The sequence below is a fragment of the Dermacentor albipictus genome, chromosome 4 (genome assembly GCF_038994185.2).
Source record: "Dermacentor albipictus isolate Rhodes 1998 colony chromosome 4, USDA_Dalb.pri_finalv2, whole genome shotgun sequence".
Lineage (NCBI taxonomy): Eukaryota > Metazoa > Arthropoda > Arachnida > Ixodida > Ixodidae > Dermacentor > Dermacentor albipictus.
The window spans coordinates 126,503,696-126,527,303 of record NC_091824.1 but is presented as its reverse complement, the minus strand read 5'-3'; the positions used below and the strand labels follow the sequence as shown (position 1 = coordinate 126,527,303).

Genomic DNA, 23,608 nt, shown 5'->3' with positions numbered 1-23,608 from the left:
TTTTTCAGCCACAGCGCTTGATCGACATCAATTTTTTCATCAGTTATGCTCATTGCCATCATATCATCATAATAATAAGAACAATCTTCGTCATTAACGTCGTCATCAATCATCGTCATGATAGTCATCATCAACGCGGCTTTGAGAATATACTATACAGTCGTGATCAACATTATGAGTCATCATTATCAACCTTATACCATTTTTAGACTTCGCTATCTTTGGAAGACGATAGCGGCTAGAAACACACCTTAAAAATAAACATACTCGATATGTAACAGTGGCAGTAATTCGCCAAAGAATGTATCTTAAAGATACTGCGATGAGTTCAAGAAAATCAATGTAGCCTCATCCGCAATGTATACTCATCCGCAACGATACTGCAGGTGTCAGATTCGAAGCTGTGATGTTTAATGAGTCATACATAGCTATAAATTTGTGCTGCACAAGAATTTGAACAATATCATGACTCCTGCTCCGAGAAAATAAAATCCGGCAGCACCCATCTCGCTATGTTTGTCAACGTTAATGCGATTAGCATACAATTAATGTAGCGACACACCGTGTTGCTGAAAATGCTTAGATTGAGAATGTGTAGTGGTCATTCCGAGATTTCCATTGCTTTGGCCATATGCAACACATGCAGCCTCGGCGACTAGCCGACTTTGCTGACACTCGCTTTCCAGGGTCGGCCATAATCATGACGGCATGACGCCGATGTACACGCCGTGGTTGCTCAGTGGCTATGGTGTTGGGCTGCTGAGCACGAGGTCGCGGGATCGGATCCCGGCCACGGCGGCCGCATTTCGATGGGGGCGAAAACACCCGTGTGCTTAGATTTAGGTGCACGTTAAAGAACCCCAGGTGGTCGAAATTTCCGGAGTCTTCCACTACGGCGTGCCTCATAATGAGACAGTGGTTTTGGCACGCAAAACCCGATAATTTTATTGGCGCCGACGGAACGACAAGTGAGATATGACGGTGACGGTGTGATCACTAGTGCATGAAGGTTGCCAAATTATGACAATCGCATAATGAAGACAGTGTGATGACGACGGCATGAGGACGATGAGACGACCACGAGCGTATGACGGTGGCATGACGATGAGAGCGTGACAGCGGTACGACGAGAACAAGATGACGAATCTGAAATGACGACGATGAAGCGAGTACGAGAGCATTACTGCTGTAATGCATCCGTGCATAACTAGTGGCCCAAGCTAGTTAACAACTTGGGTCTCTGTAAGGACGACGGATGGATGGAACGATGGATGGATGGAGGGATTGAAAGTGCTTGAAATAGGCAAAAATAGAAATCGCAACAAAGTGACATGTCACTGCGACAGATTTAGTCTAAAATCCCTGTAGTGCATGTAACGGCTGATTTCCATGAAAGCAGTAATGCATTTATTTTACGGACAAGTATACAGCTAACGGGAAAGAGCGCGTTTTATTTATTTATTTATTTATTTATTTATTTATTTGCTTTCATGGTCACAAGTAAGGACGCCACCCAAGCTTCCGTTTTCAACATACTCGTAAGCTAGTGGAAGAACCATTACTACTGCTCTTGCGAGCGCCATTAGTGGACGCTACGCAAAAAATGATGCACCCCACGCAAGAGCAAACTTACCGCCAACTCCGGTAAGCCTTACGGTCTGCATCCGAAACAAACTTTCGCCCACTTTTAACGATGCGCGCTCGCACACATTCTGATGGCGCAGCTCATCTCTCCATCCCTCGGGCAGCTCTGTTTTTCCACTCATGCAAACGGAGCCGTACATGACGTGTACAGCTGGGAGAAAGCGTGGCGCAGCAGCTATCACCAAGACCAGTTCGTGGGCGCGGAAGCAGAACGCGCTGGTCCAGCAACGTGTTTTGTTGCTTCTATTTGAGGTGCAAGGTACGGCAGTGTGTGAGCGGCCCTCGGGGAACGACGACAAGACGGACCGGGATTCAGTGTCGCGTCTCCACAAAGTGCGTTTACGCCTGGGCCGCTACGTAGACGTGTACACGCAGTCTAGTACATCAACGCTGCCAACCAGTTGTTGCCAAACGACACTCCCGGCCGAGAATGCGCACATTCCCACACCTTTATCTCTGTTGGTTGCCCCTCCGCACGCAGCAAAAATGATTCAACCGCCGTCCACGCCATCATATAGAAGTTGCCACCGTTCTTTCCTATAGTTCCTATCTACTCCGACATGTCCTTGCTTGGGTCTTAACAACCCCTTCAGGGTTTCCCTGTTTATAGGGATAATGCTTCCTTGGAAATATGTAGCCACGCACAATCCTAACCTGTTTAGATGCGCTAACCTCATTACTATAAATATTTGCAACTCCCGCCCCAGAGGACTGCGCCGTTTTCTGTTTGCACGGCTCAGTCTCCAGAGTATTGCGCGGTGTAGTCTCTGTATTTATTAATCAGACTCAACTTGCCACGGTGATGCAACTGTTGTCCCGTACAACCTATTCGTTCGTTTCTTTGTAGCAACTGCTTTTGCATACTTTCTTTTTCTTTGGCCTATTTGCTTCTTTTCCCACCACTTCGCTTCGAGGCAGCCATCGGATATTATGGACAACAAGCTTTAATTCCTGATTTCGCGCATTCGTGCCTTTCAGGTCGCCATGAAGAATCAACTAATCATGCGGAACAGTAAGAGAAAAAGATTGCTCTAATTCCTTATGTCCACGACGTTTTCGGTACCAAGATTCAACATCATTACTTATGGCACGCCGACCAATCGCTCGTAAAACAGCAGATAGCCGACTTGGATGAGACAATCTAGCTTAATCTAGCTTCTTGCTCTGGTTCTAGTTCGGTGCACGATTTCTCGCCCGTGCAATTTCTTTTTTGTTAGGGATGATAAAAAACATGTTGTGAGTACGTAACAGCCAGACGTTGTTTAGTTTGCCCCATAAGTAAGAAGAATGAATAAGTTCTCGCAATAGAGAAGTTTAAGGGGTCCCGCACGAAAGGTGCCTCTGAAATTTACCGTTATACTTCTTTGAAAAGACGTGAAGGGTCTGTGATATGCAAGAATATATATATATATATATATATATATATATATATATATATATATATATATATATATATATATATATATATATATATATATATATATGCTGCATTCTGAAACTAAGCGCTGATAATGTCACGTATTTCCCACGTCATGGTGCACTTCTATGCGCGAGGAGACTGGTCATTAAATGCCGTTATACGTAAGCGCTAAGAATCAGATTCCTGGGCTTTCGACATCCGCATTGCCGCCACTGTTTTTGATATGAATAAACGTTTCCTTCGGGGATTCTTGTCTTTATTGCGTTCAATTATTGCCAATACACAAACACTGTATTACGTTGATCCAATTTGACATCCCTAATACATCTAGCTTCACAAAAAGTGCCTTTCCATACAGGAAACTGAAATACCGGCCAAAGTGGCCGAGGCTGCCAGAAATTGTCCGCCCGTGCATAGAGAGAGAAAGAGAAAGAGAGAGAGGGAGAGAGAGACCTTATTTATCCCGTATTCAAGGGAAAGGGGCAGCGGGAAGAAGGCGAGGGAGGTTATCCTACTCGCGGTAGGATTCCTCTACCACCTCAGCCCACCCCAGGATAGCTTCCTGAAGTTCGGGTTTGTAGCTGCGCATGGCAGCCTCCCACAGCTCCCTACTACTTGAAACTCTACAATGAACAAAATCCTCTAAGGCTCGTTTACGGGAAACGTGCGCAAGGAAAAATCAGCCAAAACCCAAAATTCTGGCAGTTCAACTCACAAGGCTTTCGAAGAACATGGTCATGACCACACATGAATTTCGCGGCGGGAGATCCTTAAAGCAGAAACGCAGCATGACGTACCAGGCAGCGTGTCACCAGCACCGGTTCCATGGCCGTGCTCAGCGCCAGCGAAAGTGCGACCGGTGGGCGACAGGCAAGCAGTAGGATCAATAACTTTCCCATCAAAATACGTGGAACGTTAAGGCACGAATATAGTCCGGCGTAACGCGAACGCGCGTACCGCGCGTGCGCAGTTACGCTACGCCAGTGCAAAGCGGACGCTCAACAGACTAGCGTCACCGCGCAGCCAGCGTCACTGGCGGTGTTCCACGTGCGGTGGCGTGGCCACTGCGGGAACAGAGCATGTCTTATCCATAGAGAAAGAAATTTCAACAAGAGCGGACACTCCCATAGAGCCCAGCGGCCGAATTGACTGTAGCGCACCAAGCGGATGTTGTTGACTCCTTCCGGTTTCGGTTTTGGGCGCGCGCGTTTTGAACACCAGTTGGTACAGGTCGCGCCGGCTCCGCTGCTCGGCGCGGCATTCATATTTTTTTTTTCGCTTCTGCTGAACCTCGCGTGGCCTTGGCGTGGAATCGTTTCATTATTAGGTAGAAATGATTGCGATTGACCTTTACAAGACTGCGCCGAATCTGTCGGCTGCAATTTCATAAAGAAAATGAAAGACGTCTTCTTAAATGATGAAATGTTTATTTTGCTCTATATAAATGCTCGTTCCGGGCTTCTGCATTCATCCAAAGTTTTGGCCCCAGGTAAGCAGCAGTCGTTGCCGTACGATGCTCCACCGGATTCCATCAGCTGAAAGTAAATTACAAGCATGTATCGTTTTGGTATATTGACCTAACAAGAGTATTGAGTGTAGAGGCGAAACGTGCGTAAGTGGTGAATGAGCGGCATTACAGATAAATTCACATGTAGGTACATTTCGCAGCAAAGACGCCTCCCAAACAATGCCATAAAATCTGGACATCCGACTTTCAAGCACCCCTCCTTTCCGGGGCATTATTTCCTGCACTTTAAGTGCGCAAATACACGGGTGACTGCGCGTTTCCAAAACAACTTGGCCTAAGTCGACACGATGGTACGCCAAGTACACAAAGGTGTCTACAACACAGGCTCAGCCAGACCATGTTAACGCTCGCAGAATGCCTTCTAATCGCACTCAAGTGAGACTCGTGGGTGCAAAGCCTGTTTTCAGTCGCTCAGAATGAATAAATGTCATGTTCTTGAGCTCCTCCGTGTTATCTTTTACGCGTCCTGCCGGCGCATGCAACACTCCCGTGTTATCACTCTCGGCAATCGCTCGTCGCGTTTTCGAGAAGTGTGAGTACCGAAATAAGATATATGTTGTTGCAGGGCTGTAAAATGCGTCACAAACCTGTCCCACTAAAATTCAGTACACGCAAAAGTAACTCACTATGGCCGGCTTGCTTTTTTGCTAACAGCTTCACAACCCCAGGCGCGGCGAGCAAGCCTCAAGGTATCCCAAAAAGTTACCAAATAAATTACAATACTTTTTCGGGTCAGAGAATGCGTGACGAACTTCTACCAGTAAGATTCAGTACACGCGAAACTAATTGCGGCACACAGCCGCGCTGCTTTTCGCTAACTGCGTCAATAAGCCGGGCGTGGCAACCGTGCTTCTAAACTACCCCAAATATAACGACGTTAGTTACAATAATGTTGGGGGCCACAGAATGTGCGAAAACTTGTCTGTCTTAGGCGCTACGACGTAGTACACGCATGTACGCGCGCAAATGCGTCACACGGCCGAGCCGGTTTTCGCTTACTGCGTCAATAAGCCGGGCGCGGCAAGCGTGCCCAAAAACTACCGAAATGAGTTACAGTAATGTTGGGGCTCATAGAAAGCGTCGCAAACATCTGCCAGGACGAGGCATTAACTCAAATTAACTGCGCCAGGACGGTGGTGCTGTTTTTCGCGAACTGCGCCACTCGAACTAAGCCTAAATGTGATTAAAATGAGCCGCACACTGTCAAACACAATTTCTCACCTTGCCGTAGTCCAGTAGTGCAGTGGTGCCATGTCGAAATGCAGACCACACGCAAGAGAAGCATAGAGAAGGCCGGGAGCCCAATAAAATGGGATATATCCAAAACAGACGGGTCGCCGAGCACGCGAGCTTCGCACGTACAACCATCCTCGCTCACTCCTGCGGCTTGTCTGGCGCATGACGTATGCACGCGCGTCTGGCGTGCCACTAGCTTGTTGCTAGGCAACGCAACAAAAAGTTGCAAAGTATAAGTTCATTTACACGCAAAACTTTTTCACTTTTAGAGGGAAGGAATAAAAAAAAAGAACGTTGTCTGGAAGTTTATTTCACATTCTTTTTTTCTGATGCCCGCGTCAACTAACGGTTGTTGTTGAAACTAGGCGTGACGTGTTTCCTGTTGCCAGTTTTTGAAGAGTGTCCCCTCTTGTTGAATTTCTTTCTCTATGTCTTATCTCTCGCCGGAGCCGCTATATGCCAGATTGCACCGCGCCAGCCGGCACTATTCTGGCCTACAGTTCGGCGGCGCTGAAGAGATTGCGCCGAGGCTACGCATTCGCCAAACGCAAAAGCGCTCAGTCACGGCGCACTTGTGCGCATACGCGGCTGCAAGAGCTGGTCGCAGTGGTGCTGTGGGTCATGTTCCCGCGCCGAACTATGCAATAGAGAAATTTTCGACGATCCTGGCGTCGCCGCGACGTAATGTATCCAACTTCGCCGGGTGCTACGCGGCACGCTGGAAACGCCGGACTAGATCAGTGCCTTTAAAGCCGGTGCAGCGAGCATATGTGTGTGTCCACGCAAACTCCGATGGACGCTCTCAAGCCGTGACAATCGAACGGTGGCCTAGGGTGTGTAGTCCGCTCGTGCACTCCAACCAAACTTTTCAAAACTACATTCCGTACACAGGAGCATTTATTATGGAGCTGCAATTCAGTGAAGAAAGAAGTCTACGTTCACGCCGAAGCTCTAAGAAGCCGTGCGATGCTGGAGCAGCGTGGGGCAGCATCAACAGGTAAGTGAGAAAACTCAGTCATTAGCAATAATGTTTCGTTTGTTGCGTCATTTTCACAGCTGACCTAAAGAACTCTGCACGACAGCAAACGTTTATCCTACGCAGTTACCTTGCGCACGTATAAATTTCTCCAAGAAAGGAAGGAAGGAAAAAGTGGAGAAGGAAAGGCAGGGAGGTTAACCAGTTTAGCTTAACCGGTTTGCTACCCTGCACATACGACCGGGAGGGGGGGATGAAAGACGGGGAGGAGAGAGAGCACATAACACAGCACACACATCGTCAGTTACAGTCCGTCTCTCTTGCGCGGTACGTGACATCACTGTCACAGCCGCTTGTCCAAGTCCTTCTCTTTCATAAACCGAAGTAGTCCCTTCGTCGCCTTCAGCTGCGATGTCTTCTGTTGGCGATATGTGGAAATAATTGCAACTAACAATGGTCTATTGTCAAGGTGCGCTAGAAAGGACACAAGGGACTGTCGCTGAATATTCTATTCAGGACAGTCACACAGAATGTGTTCCGTCGTCTCCTCGCGAAGACAGGCATTGCAGAGAGCGTTGTCGGCCATTCCAATGCGAAATGAGTAAGATTTCGTGAAGGCCACCCCTAGCCACAAGCGATAAAGCAGAGTGGCCTCCCTTCGGTGGAGTCCAGTTGGCATAAATAGATGCATCAAAGAGGGCAGGTCGTATTGACGATTGCTCTGGTTGGTCTGGCCGCTTGGTGTGCACCATAGAGACCATGACCTGCTCTGCAAGCACTCGAAGTCTGCTGAGGGACAATGTGAGCTTACCATGCAAAGAGTTTATGTCTATAGTTTGATTACTGTGGAGTGCGTTCGGAAAACTCGGGTAGTTCAAGTTATTATAGAGCTTGCCACTAATATACTTGCAGCAGTTCACTGCCGTTTGTTGATGCGTGAGTGTGACTTATATCAGTAAATTTTTGTAATTGACTTATTTCGGTGACTTATTTCGGCAAGCAATTCATTGTTAAATGAAGAAAGAATGATAATATTAGGTGATGTCAAGAGCGTTCCTGCGATAAAACAGTTTCGTAAGCGTGCCTTAAGAGTCAATATAGAAAAACAAAGCAACAAAATTGCACAGTGTGCGCTTTCTCCCATTATATGCAAATCAATGAATCAATATACGAATGGTATGCACACTTACCACAATAGGTGTGTGTGCCAGTACCTTCGATTGGTCACGTAAGTTCGAATATCTTGCACTAGCTATGAATCTTAGCTAGAGATCCATCACGCAAACTTAATGTGCGCAGCAGACTCAAAGCAATTAAATTGGTAGGAAAACACACTTGCGATATTCTTGTGGTTTTTGGTCAAAACGTGTGATCTCGATAAAGCGGCCAAAAGAAAACGTGACAGCAAATAGGTAGGCGCAAAGGGAGGAATGGCATGCCCTGCCAGGTGTTTGAAAAGCCAGGGTTAGCTTCGGAAGGGTGATGGTTTGGGCTAGTAGGTTTTCCATTTTATACAATAAAATCTCATTTGCCAGTAAGCGCTTGTCCTCGTGTTTTCCTGTTTTCCCTGTCTGGCTTCGCACTGCACAACACAGTTTACCTTCGGGTTTAGTGAGTGCTCCTGGAGGCTTCCGGGGTGATTGAATGGTGTTCAAGTGATATAAAACACACATGACTGTTCCTAATTTTTCAGGTTGACAAATTGTTAAATTAAATAAATTTATTTCGAAAGAAGGTAAAAATCACGTTCATTTCTTTCTTCTTCTGTTTATTTATTCTTTACTTGCGCGTTTGAACTAGCGACACGGAACGGCTGGACTGCAGGCGGTCATTACAGTACGTTTCAGAAGGGCGCGCTTTGCCTGTTCTCTGACCATCCACCTGTTGCCTAGCAACGGGGACACTGCTCCTCTGTATATCTCCATATGATGTTTCCCCTTTTGCGTCTGCATTGCGAGAACTTTTCCCACCCTAATTTTCACCATAAGGGCTGGTACAGAGGGTTCCTGTCAACGGGGGCAGAGTGACATTGTGCCCAGAGGGTGAATATCGTTAAGTAGATGCAGATTTATAAGGCGGAAGCCCAAAGTGGCTCGTTGCAATGGCTCATACCCGAAAAAAGCCACATCTAGTACAGTGAACCAAAAATATCATCAGAAATTGTTCATACCCCCGTAAGACTGCAAAGATGAAATGTATGACTATGAATGAAGAAACTAAAAAAAAGAACGAAGGGAAGAAAGAAATAACGAAAGGAGGAACGAAAGAACGAAGGAAAGAACGAAAAGACTAAGAAAGAAAGAACCTTTAGGTAGTGCATTAAGTGCTCGCATGTGTCGTTGAGGAGCTCGACCTACAGCGCCATACGTTTACTTCGCACTGCGGCTCGTTATGTCTTGCGAAAAGTATGGCCCCTCCGATCGTATCACTTAATGCATTGCCACGTGCACAGCAGGTTTTCGCCTTCGTGTGTTACAGGAGTGTAACAAGCTGTCGAACTTTTTTCATTGTAACATATCAAGTTAGGGGGTTATACGGAAGTTCATGTTCGTGGCTGGGCAGAGCAGATTTGCCTCTCTGGAAGGTATTGCAAAGATAGCCTGTTGGCGCAGACTATACACTCTTAAACGAAATGACACCCTTTGGGCCGTAACTTGCCACACAACAATAATAGTAATCTGTCTTGCATTTCCGTTCTTTAACGCTGCGAGCCCGGTGCTTCCAAGTCACCAACGGTATGCGCGTTATCAGCATGACCGAGCATTCTCGCCAGGAGCAAGCGCAGCGTCTTCAAAAAAAAAAAGGAAACGCAAGCAAAACAGACGGTGATTATTGTTGCGTGGCAAGATATGACCCAAAGGGTGCACATTTGTTTAAGAGTGTACGGATGTCCCTTATCACCGCTCGCCGGCTTGCCGCGGTCGATCACCAGTTTCGTGGTCTACATCAGTATCGTGGATTGGTGTGAGTCTGGTCATTACATAGGATGAAGATGCGTAAACGTCAGGCCAAGAATTTTGATAAGGTGTCTAAGAATGGCAAGACGCAGAAAGCGCTACATGAGACGAGGGTTGCCGTTCTGTGCATTGTGAAAATCCCACCATTTTGTCAAATTATGCAATGGCGGCATTTCGAGCGATGTCAGAGACGTCGTAGCAGCCTCCTGAGTGAGTAACAGCTGGCAAGATTGTAAATTCTACAATATGGGCAAATTGGACGGTCTAGAATAGCACCCGAGGTTCCGAAATTCGGCCATCACAGTTCCCATGTAGCGCAGGGGGTTTTATGCATGGGGAGATCAGTGTCGTTACGGTTTTCATTTTTGTATTTTTCGATTCCTGAAAGACGACAGTTGAACACATTTTACACTATACACAGCAATATAACGTCGTAGCCATTGAGCCACCACTGTTGCGAGTCCGAGAGATTTGGCATTTTACGTGTTCTAGAAAATCTTTTTTTTTTCTCTTTGCTGTTCTTTGACTTGACCTTAATTCCTACTGTCATTTGTGCATAGCACTTTCTGACTTCCTTCGCTACCCACCGCGGTGGCTCAGTGACTGTGGCGTTGAGTTTCTGAGGTCGCGGGTTCGGCCCTCGCCACAATGGCCACATTCCGATGGGACCGGAGCGCAGAAATGTAATGCATCGTGCTTTTGGTGCAAATTGAAAAAAAAAAAACAGTCGGTCAAAATAATTGTCTACTATGGCATCCCTTACTGAACTTTAAGCGCGTTGAGACTAACAATTTATTTATTTTGCCTAACATTCTTTATGGTCTTACTTAATGACTCAGGATGTCTCCCCTACCACAAAAGGAATAAAGATAACGAAAAGACGCCACAGCGGAATCCTGTTTGATGATATCATCATTATAGGATTATTCAGCCCATCATCCCCATCTTCTTCGCCTATTTTCGAGGTGATAGTCACGCCGCTAAATCACCAAATGCACAATTACAAGTACATAATTTACAACATTTCACGCATTACAAAGTTTACTTGCTTGAATTTAATTCTGGGGCTTTAAGTACCAAAGACACGGTGTGATTATGAGGCACGCCGTAGTGGGGGGCTATGGAATAGATTTGACCACCAGGGTATCTTTACCGTGCCCCCAATTCATGGGAGACGGCCGTTCTTGCCGTGCGCCCCCATGGGAATGCGGCCGCAGCGGCCGAGATTCAAGCCCACGACCTTGCGCTTAGCAGCGCCACACCACAGCCGGTAAGACACCACGGCGGCTAGTCTACATACTTGACTGACGGTGCAGTTAGTACGGGCGTCATGAACCTATTTTACAATCAATAACACTTCCTATTCGGAGTAAGCGCGTTTGCTTTGCGAAGATATTCGGGGGCACTAAGGTAAGCAGATGACCCCCTATATACTGGTGGCGCCCGAGGCTCTCCTGCTCCGCTCGAGCCAGCCGCACGGGTAGATGATTCGCTCTCCTGCGTTTGCGCTCCCTATAGAGACGAACACGTTCAACCATGGTTAAAGGGCTTGGGTATCCTTCTGTCCCGCTCACTGATTCCTTTCAGGCCATTTCTGGACCCTACGTGCAGAATTCAGGGGGGCCATGGCCAAGAAAGCATGGGATTTAACACAACAAACTGCGCACTTGCAAGCCTTAAGACTCCTGATGAGTGGAGGTTTGAGTTTCATGGATTATGCCTACTATGACCGAATGAGCTCTCACACGTGACCACTCCCGCTCGGAATGAATAATGTACGGCCGGGTTACACCTCTCTGAACGACATGCGCAAGGTTAAATTTAGAACCAATTGCGTCTTGCGAAGTACGACAATACGGCAATCGTGTTATCTGCTCACGTGACACATAATGCCTTCCTTCTCCTACTCAACGACGTCAAATTAAGGAGCGTGAGTAATACTGTTGCAAAATATACAAGCAATATTAGTGTTACAAGTTTTCGGTACATGCGAATTTAGCAAGCGACCTCCCATGCTTGCCAAATTGAAAAATGTTTCACGCCACAAAATGCGTTTCTTGAGTGCACGTGTTGAGAGAGAGATGGAAGGAGAGGAGGAAAGGCATAAAGGTTAATCAAACAAGACTTTTTGGTGTGGTTTGTCTAGAGTTTTTCGTATGCACTGCAAATACCTAAATTCTTTACCTGTTTCCGATATTCCTTGCCGACATGCAGAAAGAAGAAAGCATCCAAGTGATGCGTATTCGTAGCTTCACTCCATTTTTATTCGCATTTCTAGTGCTTCAAAGAGCTCGCAACACACCATCCTCCAGATGCTTTTATCGACTGAAAGCACTCCCGCGACTTGCAAGTTTCTCACGTACTTCACAGGTGAGGGAAGGAAAGTGTGTATACATGCCGCGATTTCCTTCGGGGCAGATTCTCAATCGTATCCCAAAAATGTTTGAACAAAAAAAAATTTACGCAGAAATATAAGCAACTGAACTGAAGCACTCCAGCTTTTCCGCCTAAAACCTCTTAACGTTTGCAACTCCTTGCGGCATTCTTCATGAGTGCACGGTTTGTCGCACCGTCCTTATCTGCTCGCGAGTAGAAAAGTAAATAAATGTTGCTTCCAAGACGCCATTTCTAAGCATTATGAGACTGACTCGAAATGGCATGTGAGCAAACATAGCAGAGCCCCGAAAAGTGTTCCGTTTCAAGAATACCGAAGGGCGAAAAAATCCGAAGTAGAGAAGCCTTCAAGCCATGATAGACCTCTTTGATCTCCAGTTTAGAGGTGGTTTGAAGGTGACATGGATGGATGGATGGATGAAAAACTTTAATAAGGTCCTGAGGTACGCGACTCAGCGCGCTGCGGGCCGCTCCCAAGGTGACAGACGCTTCCAGAAAATAAAGCCTCCGCACTTGCGATCACACTCGGTGATAGGAATTCAAGGGATAGCCAGTTGTTAAAATGTGTTAAGCACAGTCCTCACGAAAGATTAAAAAAATCGATATGCAGTAATTCAATTTGCCATTAAAAAGATTAACGATGCGGGTTAACAGAGAACTAAAAATAGCTCGCTTTCCTTTGTATGTACCTATTGTCCGAGTGTATTTCACCGTCACTGCGCTCCTTATCACAGTTGGCACAATTGGCAACCACAAAGAATGCAGTTCCGAGCTTTTTAAGAAATCTTGTGGATTCCATGCTGCATGCCTAATATAACGTTCCGTTGAGATGTTTATGATGGTATAGCCTAGTGATTACGCATGTTTATTTACTGTGTTTTATTAATGTTATTGGGCGTTTTTATAATACGGCCCAAGCGCATTTTATATTATAACCGTCGCTTGCGGATGCTGGCAGGCCTATTTTTTTTCTGCTGAAGAATGCTCGGTTATTTCGTCGACGGTGAAGTGACACGCCTCGCAAGGAGCTTACCTTGCTTAAAACTAGGAACCACCCCTTCTTCTGCCTATGAATACTTTCAATATGCCCATCAGTGATACTGAGCCGCTACACACCCAAGCTGGCATTTGAAAACGATATTTTATAAGATTGGAACGACCTTGACTTTCATAAACGTTTTTCAGTATTTGATCATAAAACTGCGCGGAAGTAGTTCCTGCTTAGACGTATCACATTGCATAAATTACTAGCCAACGAAAAATAAATAGGTGTCAGTTAAGAACACTACTTCACAAAGCCTAAGAAAAGAGAGGCGCAAGGGGTGCAAACATTGAAGCCATTATGTTATCGGGGCCTGGTATCCTGCACTTAAAAGTCTATCGTAGCACATGTGGAATTCTTTCCCCCAAAGGCAATGACGTTTTTTTCGTTAACTGTAGTATTTCATGACTGAAATTGTCGCCTGCGCAGTTCACACGGATAATAATCCATCTGCTGACAAGTTTGGCAAGTACCTCGGGCATTGGCAACTGTAATTGCAGCGCAGCTCAGAGTTGTCTGAAGCAGCGCGCTTGTCCAAACAATTTATAAGCTTATCAAAGTCACAGTGCTGTCTATTACTCGGGAATCAAACCGGGCATAGTGTCCTTCCTCTATTGCCTCTCAGTTTGCACGACACGTGGCAAGGATGGCACAGACAGAAAATGTTGTGTCTGCAAATGGGGCCCGGCTCATAAAATGGGCCCAAAATACGGATTCTAACCTCCTTGTGTAATCTCAAGTGTCTGTTAACAGGTGTATGTCGACACATCTGAACTTTCTTTGTCGACAGAGCGAGTTCTCGTTATTATTACTCTAGTACTAAAGCAGAGTGGACATGTTGCAACGAAAGTGGTACCAAAGAGTACATAGGAAAGACCGAACCTCAGAAACTTTATTTTCTTGTATAGCACCAAGCTATCATGCGCAGGATGACTAGAATAGGAAAGGTGAAAGGAAAGTGGGTGACATAACGGTTTCATAAACTACCAACTACTGTTCTGGCGCTAAGAACACTTGTCCCTCCATAGGAGGCCAGAGGAGGCGCTGCAACAAGAATCGGCTCCACCAGCGAGCGTGGCAAATGAAACGAGCTAGGCAGAGTAGCCGCCTTCAGTCGACAAACACTTCGAACTTCTCTTCAACAGCTTAGGGTTTTGGTAAGGGGGCAAAAAAGATATAATAAAGAAGCCGCGTGGGTCTGCCTGCCGTAAACGTAAGAGAAATTTGCTTTCGCTGAGCTCCTGGTCTCACAAACACAAACGCGGAAGGTGGGCTGTTGTACGCATTATTTCCGACAGCCCGAGAAGTTCGGCAATATTAGCAACCGCGCAGGAATCCAGGGGCTCGCAGACGCGTTTGAAAAAGGAATGCGTAACAGCTGACGTACGATGTAAACGATGCGTTACGTAAACATGTTTCTAGGTTCAGAGCTCTGTAAACACCGACGAACCGTTTGCTTATTTAGTCTGCCGAGCTGGGCCGGCTGGAAGACACGACTGCGCTTACGCTCGACCGTTTTGATACTTCGCAGGGCTCGCTTTGGTTTGAAATTTTAAGCATGATATTTCGCAGGAACGCTTCATTAATCAAGTCATAATGGCACGCAGTCGGTACCGCAACAGAGGAACGTAGCGGTGAATGAATGGAAGTAAAATTTATTCATGAGCCTGCAAATGATGTTCGCTCAGAAGAAGCTATTATACCTGCCGCTCACTCAATCACAGAATGCCCAGAGCAAAGCAGTAAAACAGAGTAAGGGGCGTACATCAAGTTATTCGCGCAGCACAAAAGTTTACTTACTTGTAGTCACCTTCGCATGCCCTGAGGAAATTTAGCTGCTTATTCTCCAGACCCCCACCGTGGTTAAAAATTATCTCTCTTGCTTAGATATGTCATGCTTCTGCTCAGCAGGCTTGAAGCTTAATTCTATTCTTAGCCACGGCAGGCACAAGCCGTTAAAGGTGATAACAAATTACTCACATGTGTGGCACGCCATCCTTAATAACGTAGCGAAAGCTAAGGCATAGCACGGTTAGCCTTGGTTAATCTTGATTGAAAGTCCAGGTTAGTCTGGTGGTGTAGCTATGTTGCGGCATTTAGCCAGTCGTTCGGCGCGCTGTTCGTCTGTTCCCTGGGCAATTCGTTTCCTCTTCATCTCGTTCCGATGTCAATTCCAGGCCTCCTCCTGTTTATAAGAATTGTCGCCGTCCATACTGCCGCCTCAACTGGTTGCGGCGCACGCGAGCTCTCCTTTTGAATCTTCCGTCATGTTATCAGGCATGCGACGCAGCTGGCGAAGCGAGCGGAGCCGTGCGCAACGACGAGGAACCCGATGTGACGTCATACCAAATGGTGGCGGATGAAAGGCGCGGCGCTGCGCAGTGGCGGAACACCTGTAGCTCGGTGCTACTATGGCGCATGCGCAGTAGTGACTAGGGAGCGAGAGAGAGAGAGAAATATCCGTGGTGGGGCGCGCTTTTTGACGTCATGTGCCTCGTCGGAGCACCGCCACTGCGAAAGCGCAAGTTCGCGGCAATTAAAGCTTTCGCTTTAATATACATATTGCTCAAGTGATTTGACAACTTCTATTTTTTACCAAAGGAACTGTGATGTAGCTTCGCAGTCCGTTCATGCAAACAGCCCCCAAATAGTTATCGACTACTCAGCTGCCGCTGCAAACAATCAGCCTATACAATTGAGATCAACTTATTGAGCATTTCCAAAGGCTGTAAGTTATTCTGAGAACTTGCAGCACTCAGACCATTCTACTACAATGTCATTACCAGCTGTGATTGCTTAGTGGCTATAGTGGATCCACATGACGGACTGCTTCGCGAAAATCTGTTTCGCGGACGCTTATTCCGCCACCCGTCCGGATGCGAAGCGCATCCAGGGCCGGTATTTTGTAGCGATGCCTTTTCCGATTCTATTCCTTTTGAGGCTTTTCGCGCTTGGCCAGTGGTCAGAGCGACCGTCTGCCCACATTATCAATGTGGATCAAGGATCAGGCGGCCATGTGTGGTGGATGATAAGAATAGCATAGAATAAGGCATAAGGCATCGCTAGAAAATAGCGGCCCAGACGACGGACGGAGTGGGCTAACGACGGCGCCGGAAAAATAAAGATGGCAGCACCGCCCGAAGCAACTGCCGTCCGCCTCGAACCTGTCAAGTCGTCGTCATCCACGGTATCACCCGCAACTTTCAAACTGAGGCTTTTATTTGGTTTAAATTTGTGTCTAGAAGCTTCGACAGCAAAGTATTCGTGATGAGCGGGCACCGTTTCCAAAAGACATACACAGATTCTCGGCGTTTAGGCTTAGAGTGGCTGTATTGGCTGAGCATGGCCTCCAAGATGTTGCGGCGGCCCGAGCAGATTTCATTGGCTGTAAGTTACCAACTGTTTGCTTGTTTCTGCTCACTCTAGATGTCGCCATCGGCGTAATAAAGACTGTCATCCGTGTTTTTTACTCTGAATGAAGATGGAGATCGAAAGGAAACGACGGTTGGCCGCAATGCTGTTTTTGGCCGCAATGGCTGTTTTTGTAAGGAGGCAAGCTCCATTGGAGTGCCCGATAAAATGCTTAAAATGAGGAAGAGATAGCGACAGCAGTCTCTGCCAGGTAGATGAATGATGCTGGAAGCATGTGAGCCAGAAATTTCACTAACTTAAGAAAATATAAAGTGTCCATATGTGCTATAAATAATACAAAAAGAAAGCATCTGTCGTGACGCATTTAATATCTTTCATGCATTCCTCGACCCACGGTTCCCAATTCGTATTAAGGTTAACAAGAAGCGCTACTCCGGGGGCTCCTATCTAGATACCTGGCATTAGATATTTCTTTTTCCTGTAACTGCCACGCAAATTATAAAGACATATTTGACATTTTTAAATGCAAACATTAAACTCTGCTGATGCCAACAAGTGGATAATTTGTTTACGTTATCTATTTTGTTTGAACAATACATCGAAATTCCAAAATTAAAACAAAATAGATAAAACTGATAAATCAAGTTTCCAACTCTCGCTCAGCAATAAAAAAAGAAAACCTATTACCTCTGTAAATTTATTTATTGAGACGTCTGAAGCGGTCAAAGTTGATGTAATATAGGCCATTCATAATTATAACACTAACTTGTGAGTGCGACCTCTGGAATACTCGCGGGAACAAGTTACAATTTCAGGTGAACTGCACATTTATATATCACATTTGTCCCTTTTGGGTGCGGTATGCTGTTTAAAGGAGAGCAATTCCTGTGGCAGTGTATATCAAGCTCAGTTGCTCAACTGGCCACCTCCACTTCAACTCTCATGCAGGCAATGGAAGACTTCCGACTAAAAGACGCTTGTTATGCTGCAGGAATTCGGTTAGCAGGTGACGCAAAATGAGCGACACTGGCAGCGTCAGCTCTGTTGCAAGCAGCCTTTGAGAAAATATGGTATTGTTTATTTTGCGGACTGTCATGTTATAGAGATTTTTCACTGCGCTACAGTCGCAACATAATCTTGAGAAATGTTTAGCGATTTAGCTACACGTCGTGGCAAGGAGGCGTAACTAAAGCGATGACTTTCCGCAGCGAGTACCGTAAATGACGATATCTGATTTCAAAGTCCTAACATTTTAACAAGAAGCTTCTGCGTGGAACTCTCACAGACTCTGTAGTTTACTCCAATAACATCGTTTACATGCTCTAGATTGTAGCGCAAGTTACTGAGTAAGTAAATCGGCAACAACTTTTGTTTCCGCGTGCATCGCTGCTCTCAATGTAGTTGTTTGCAGTCTCGGGGATTTTTCACAATTTAATTTCATTTATTTACGCGTAAGGCCGCAGCATTAGAGAGAATAGTGCGGCTACCAAAGCACACAAACACACAAACGAACAGCCAAGTGTACATAATACATGCTACAAACGTACGAAACAACCTTACACAACATAATCAGAAACAGTAGTTTTAAAGGCACCAAGAGCGCTTAAGAAGGCGATGGAGGCTTGAAGGTGGTTCCAGTCACTGCTAGATTTTGTAACGAAGATATTAAATTTTATGTTGGTGTGAGCGTTGGGTACGTCGGCCTTGAATTGATGGTCATTGCGAAATGATATGTACTGTGGAAGAAAAACGAGACAATCACAGAGGCTTGGGTTAAAGTCGTAAATTTTATGATAAAAACAAAGACGTGAGCTTGTGCGGCGCGATAGATGGTAGACAGGTAAAGATTTGCTTTTACTCGACTAACATTAGCAGTGCGAAAATTGTTTCATAAGATGAAGGGAGCAGTGCGATTTTGAATGTCTTCGAGGTTAAGAACCAGCGTGTTAATATATGGGCCCCAGATGGATCGATGATGCATAGTCAAGTTTTTAAACAAGTATTCTAAAACAGATAAAGAATGGCCGTCAATATTTGGACCATCAATGAACTGGCGCAATGTATCGGGAACCGATATTAACCTGAAATGTATCTAGAAATGCGCAGAAATCAATCCATATAGAATGCAGTCTTACACACTGCATCTATCCTGCATGCGTCGCTGCTTCTTAATGCGAGGACAAACAGAGTATATCTTATTTTCCACCTATGTGTTTATATTTGAGCTGCTGTCGAATCAGACGTATGTAGTAAATTGATGAAACTTTTCGCAATTGTATTAATCTCACGAGAGTTCAAGGATGTACGTATATCGCAGTTTATTTAATGTCTGACCCAATGCACATACTTACTACTGATACGGCGCTTATTTTTCCTCCCTAAGCACAAAATTAAGAAGAGGCACCAAGCCTCTAGTATTATCTACTTCAACAACTTTCCCCAGAATAAGCTGCGCAAGGAAACCTCAGTCCTTTGGAATTTCAGACATATGGAATACTACTTATCGAAGGGATTGAATGCATTTACAAATTTGAGCCGCATTCTTCGCACACTTTGCTTATGACCATGACGACGACGATAACCATGTATGACCATGACGACCATTGCGGACGATGTCTTTAGAAGTGCCCCATTTATATCTGGCCAATTCCTCTTCATTCAAGGTGGCTCGGAAAGGTGACTAGGCAAGTTGGAAATACCTTAGGGACGCATCCTTTAACGTCACTCCTGTCTCCTCTGCCTATTTCCACCTTTTTGCGATCTATCATGTGGAACTACGTATTTAGGACGTCACCCTTTCAAAAATATTGGAAGTTTCCTACCAAGGCGAGAAACCACGCGATACCACTCCACATGAACGTCTGGATCGTACGGAACCCAAAAAGAAGTGGTGATGGTATTTCATACGTCCTGCAACCACTGGTGCAGTCAAGCACGCAAAACGTTGCCATGATGAACGCACGCACATCAATATCGCAGTCGGGAACGGACAGTGGGAGACATTTTAAGCAGAAAGAAGCCCGCACGTGGCGACAGTGGACGCCAAATGACAGGCGAGTGGGACATGCTCCGATTGGCAGCTGGCCTTGCTTCTGACGTTGGTTCTATAAGCCTTGATGTCTCTTTAATAGGCATAGTTATCTTGTGTTTCATGTTTATCTTACCATTTATCAGAAACTGTTCGAGACATATATATAATCCTAGATATAGGTTCTTCTTTCTACAGCTGGTAGAAATAAGCTGTTTCTGTTACGTGCAACAAATTTTATTCAAATCGCTTCCGTGGTTGTCTACCTGGAGCATTTCTGCGTTTACTTGTATTTGAATATGGAAATGCGAGTTGGCTGGGAGGTAGACCTTGTCAATCATGATGAGTCGGCTTGGCTGGCATACTTCCGAATAATATTGCAAAACCGAGATCTAATAATTTTGGTAGGAATAGTTCGCTTTGTGGTAGCAAGTGCTGTTAAGAATTGCTAGTGAATTGAGAACTATGCATATCATAGGCGTGAGCCCACGGATGTCGTTCCGACTTATTCCTCGTCGTGGCGACATGGCATTTTGCTTTTACAGTGATTTGGCTTTGAGTTGGCCAAGTTGTGGAAGTCTGACATCTAATGAAGCGCCCCGCCAGGAGTTATTTATATTAACTTCTGCAACTGATGATAGCTAAATCACCTCTCTCGGAAAAGAGATCTGAACCTAATGCAGAAATTACGGTGCACAGTTCGTCCCTTCCTAGAGGAGTGGCTGCAAAAAAACTCAAACGATGGCGACGTTAGGCACCTTTGATATTTTACAACAAATAATAATAATAAATGGTAAGCTCAGCAATACGGTGGTTTTAACCTCAGGGCGCTTAATACGCATCTTCATTGAAAGCCCATATGCTTACTCACATTGTGAAACATGCCGCTTTGCTTTCCACATGCTACTAGTCCGATAAGCTGCTCTATAACGTAGTTTAACGTAACGTGGCTGTAGAAGCATGGTCTCCGCTAGACTTCACTGTCTCAGTGCTTTTTTCGAATGTCTCATTTTCAATCTCCTTTTCCGTTTTCGAAGAACAGGGTAGCCAACCTGTGCCGACCTGGCAGGTCTCCCTGCCTTTCCCTTGTCAGTTCTCTATCTTCACTGCAGTGACGTGTCAACTATGTCATAAGGGTACCTTTCTCTAGCAGCCTTTTAAAGCTCCACAGTTTTTGCGTCAAATGCATGAAAGCTATGAGCAGTCTATTTACCAGCGAATGGAAAATCATACAAAGCCTGAAGTAACATATTCTCAAACGGGTACATTCCGTCGGTCGCAAGTTTCCGTTAAGGAAGTCCAGTGCCGGTGCGCAGTATGCAGCTGTACGCATTGCTTATGAATTGAGAAATATCACAACACAGTAGTGTCACACTTACCCGAGCGAACAATATCGTAAGCGTTTTTTTTTTTCATCTTCTTTTGCGCATGCAAACTACGCCAAGTCAGAGTTGAATAAAATAAATGAAAATACAACGATTGACGTGCACATTCATTTTCTAATGGTATCTGCTCTCAAAATTACAACCGTGCGTTTTTTATCTTCTTTTCTCTGTTTTTCCTGCTTGTGAAGTGTTAATCTTCTCTGAAGTACTCTTACTTTTCTACTATTATTTCGCTATACTGTCTGAATTTCGTTTTCACTTCTTCATGCGTGCTTTTTGAACCAACGGATAACAGAACATATATAATCAACATCTCTGCACGGCCTGAAAACTTTTCTGCGCTGAAAACAGGTAGAATTATGAATGCGAATTTTAGTGAAGCACAGCGGCACCTGCGTTTGTCTATTTATTGTCTACAGCAGTATGCGCAGTGAAAAATTGCTGTCTCAACGAGATGTGACACGTACGCACGTGAAAATGAATTCCACCCGACATGAAACGGCACGCAAGTTACGAGAGTATCTAATGATTATTCGTTGTTATCAAACGAGAGTACGCATATATGGCCTATACGGAAATTCAACCTTTGGTCTCTGAACAAATGACGAGCCTTAATGTTCAAGAATAGAATAGAGTCCAAGTACCACAAAAACACTGTTCCTTTTGCATTGTGATACGGCACAATCTGATCACGTGACCAAAAAAACAACTGTACCTTCTGCAATACTGCAACAAGACATGATGAGTGATGCACAATTATTATTATAGGGTGCACGTTTATAATATTTAGTTAGGCAGTTCAGTATATCCATTTTTATGTCCAATATTTTCCTTTATTTTATTTTTGTATTTCGTTATCTTCTGGGATTCCTTTAGTTAGGTCACTGAACAAGGTTGAGTATGCAATAAATGATAGTCATTGCTCCAATACTCCACAAAACCACAAAAGCTGTTCCTTTCTCTCAATATGTACACCACCACAGAACAAAGTCGCAATTTCGTCCGAAGTGCTAAGCATCGATTGCGATAGAAAATTAGTGGACAGCTATATACGAAGTAAGGTTAGCAGTTTTATCGACCGTACCAACTTGTAAATATAGGGATACTGAACAAGCATGGTGTGACGCGCGCACAAGCTAACAAGAACACATCCCACTCGACGAGATGTGTTCATCGGGCAATAACTAATTTAATTAAATTCGAGGTTTTCCACGGCCGGAATTTGATCTCGCGACCTCGTGCTCTACAGCTCAGCGACTTGGACACTAAGCGACCGCAGCGAGTAAAAAATTCCGGCACTGCTCTTGGTCTCGGAAAGCTTGCATGTAAGGGCACTTTTCGTAAGCACCAAGTGTACTGTTTTCTTTACATTCGGACAAAGTGTCATTACCAACCTTACGCCTCCTTTCCTTCTCTCTTTCTCTCTCTCTCTCTCGCCTGTATTCCTTCCGCTTGCGTACTGTTTACTCGTCGTTGACGCTCGTGGAAAACACTCGGCACCTTCCGAGTCGCCAGCTGTGTAATTGCCGGAGCTGCTAAAAGCGGTGACGAAACGCTGACCATAGCACACAAAACACTGATAGTAGCACACAAAACACTGACAGTAGCACACGTCACGTGGTGTTCCCGTGGTGTTCCCGTGGAAGCTGCGGGAGTCTCTTAAACTTTACTGAAGTGATCCCGCTGACAAAGAGGCTGGGTTCGGTGAACAAAATATAGCGAGAGTTTCCTACAGTACAACCAAGAGGGAAATATGGCCCAACAGCCTGTGCGAGCACGTTTATGTGCCATGATGAGAATGCCGGTATATGGGCTACTCGACTTGGTTCGAACGTTGCTTGGCCTAAAGCATGGAGAAGGCTTCACAGGTAAACGTTTAGTAAAGTGGAGTCTTCTCCTTGCTTCACCCGTACTACATATATAGTATATTACTCATATTGAAGTTGAATAACCAGCTCAAAACAAAACGTATACAAGAGTAGGAAGTCCACGGGACGAAGCTGAGCTATCAACTGAGTTTTTATTGCAGAGTACATCAAATGGTAAACCTCCGGTAGACCTCCAGCACTTGCGCGAAAACCAGCACAGAAACTAACGCAAGAAGCTGATCTAGAAAGAAATCACCCGATATGTTACCATTGAGGAATCGTAATTCTTTTTTTGATGGAGGTTTTAGTACCTTGCGCTGACACACGCGTTTCCCTGTATAATGATGTAACAAACTTTGAAAACTTCCCTTTTGTGGGTGAACGAAACGTGCTTAGGTACAGTGAAAAAATATTGCGGATTCTTTTAAATAGCATATCGGGTAACTTTTCCAAGATTAGGTTCTTGCGCTGGTTTTTTCCCGTGGTTCTTGCCCATGCGCCGGATGACTATCAGATGTTATTTTTTATACTATGCAATAACAATTCCGTTAGTCCACATTCATCCCATCGTCTTCCTGTTTACGTTGTGTTTCTAGCTGTTATTCATATTCAATCATGCACCAACTGGCCCAGCTTGCGACTTTGTTGTTAATGCTCCTATAGTATAGCATCACACGCAGTGTAAATATAAACAAGAAAAACGACAACATTTGATAGCACCTTTTTGATTGCTCGAATGCCTTTTTCGTGAGTTTACC

The 23,608-nt window shown here is 45.2% G+C and overlaps 1 long non-coding RNA gene across 1 annotated transcript in view; it reads left to right on the top strand.

The window, feature by feature from the left end:
• The first annotated feature begins 6,334 nt into the window (after nucleotides 1-6,334).
• The window catches only part of LOC135899535 (uncharacterized), a 40,069-nt gene continuing 22,795 nt past the window's right edge, over nucleotides 6,335-23,608 (top strand). The window contains exon 1 of the long non-coding RNA XR_010563641.2: nucleotides 6,335-6,825. This is a non-coding gene — a long non-coding RNA (uncharacterized lncRNA). The remainder of the gene's footprint in view (nucleotides 6,826-23,608) is intronic.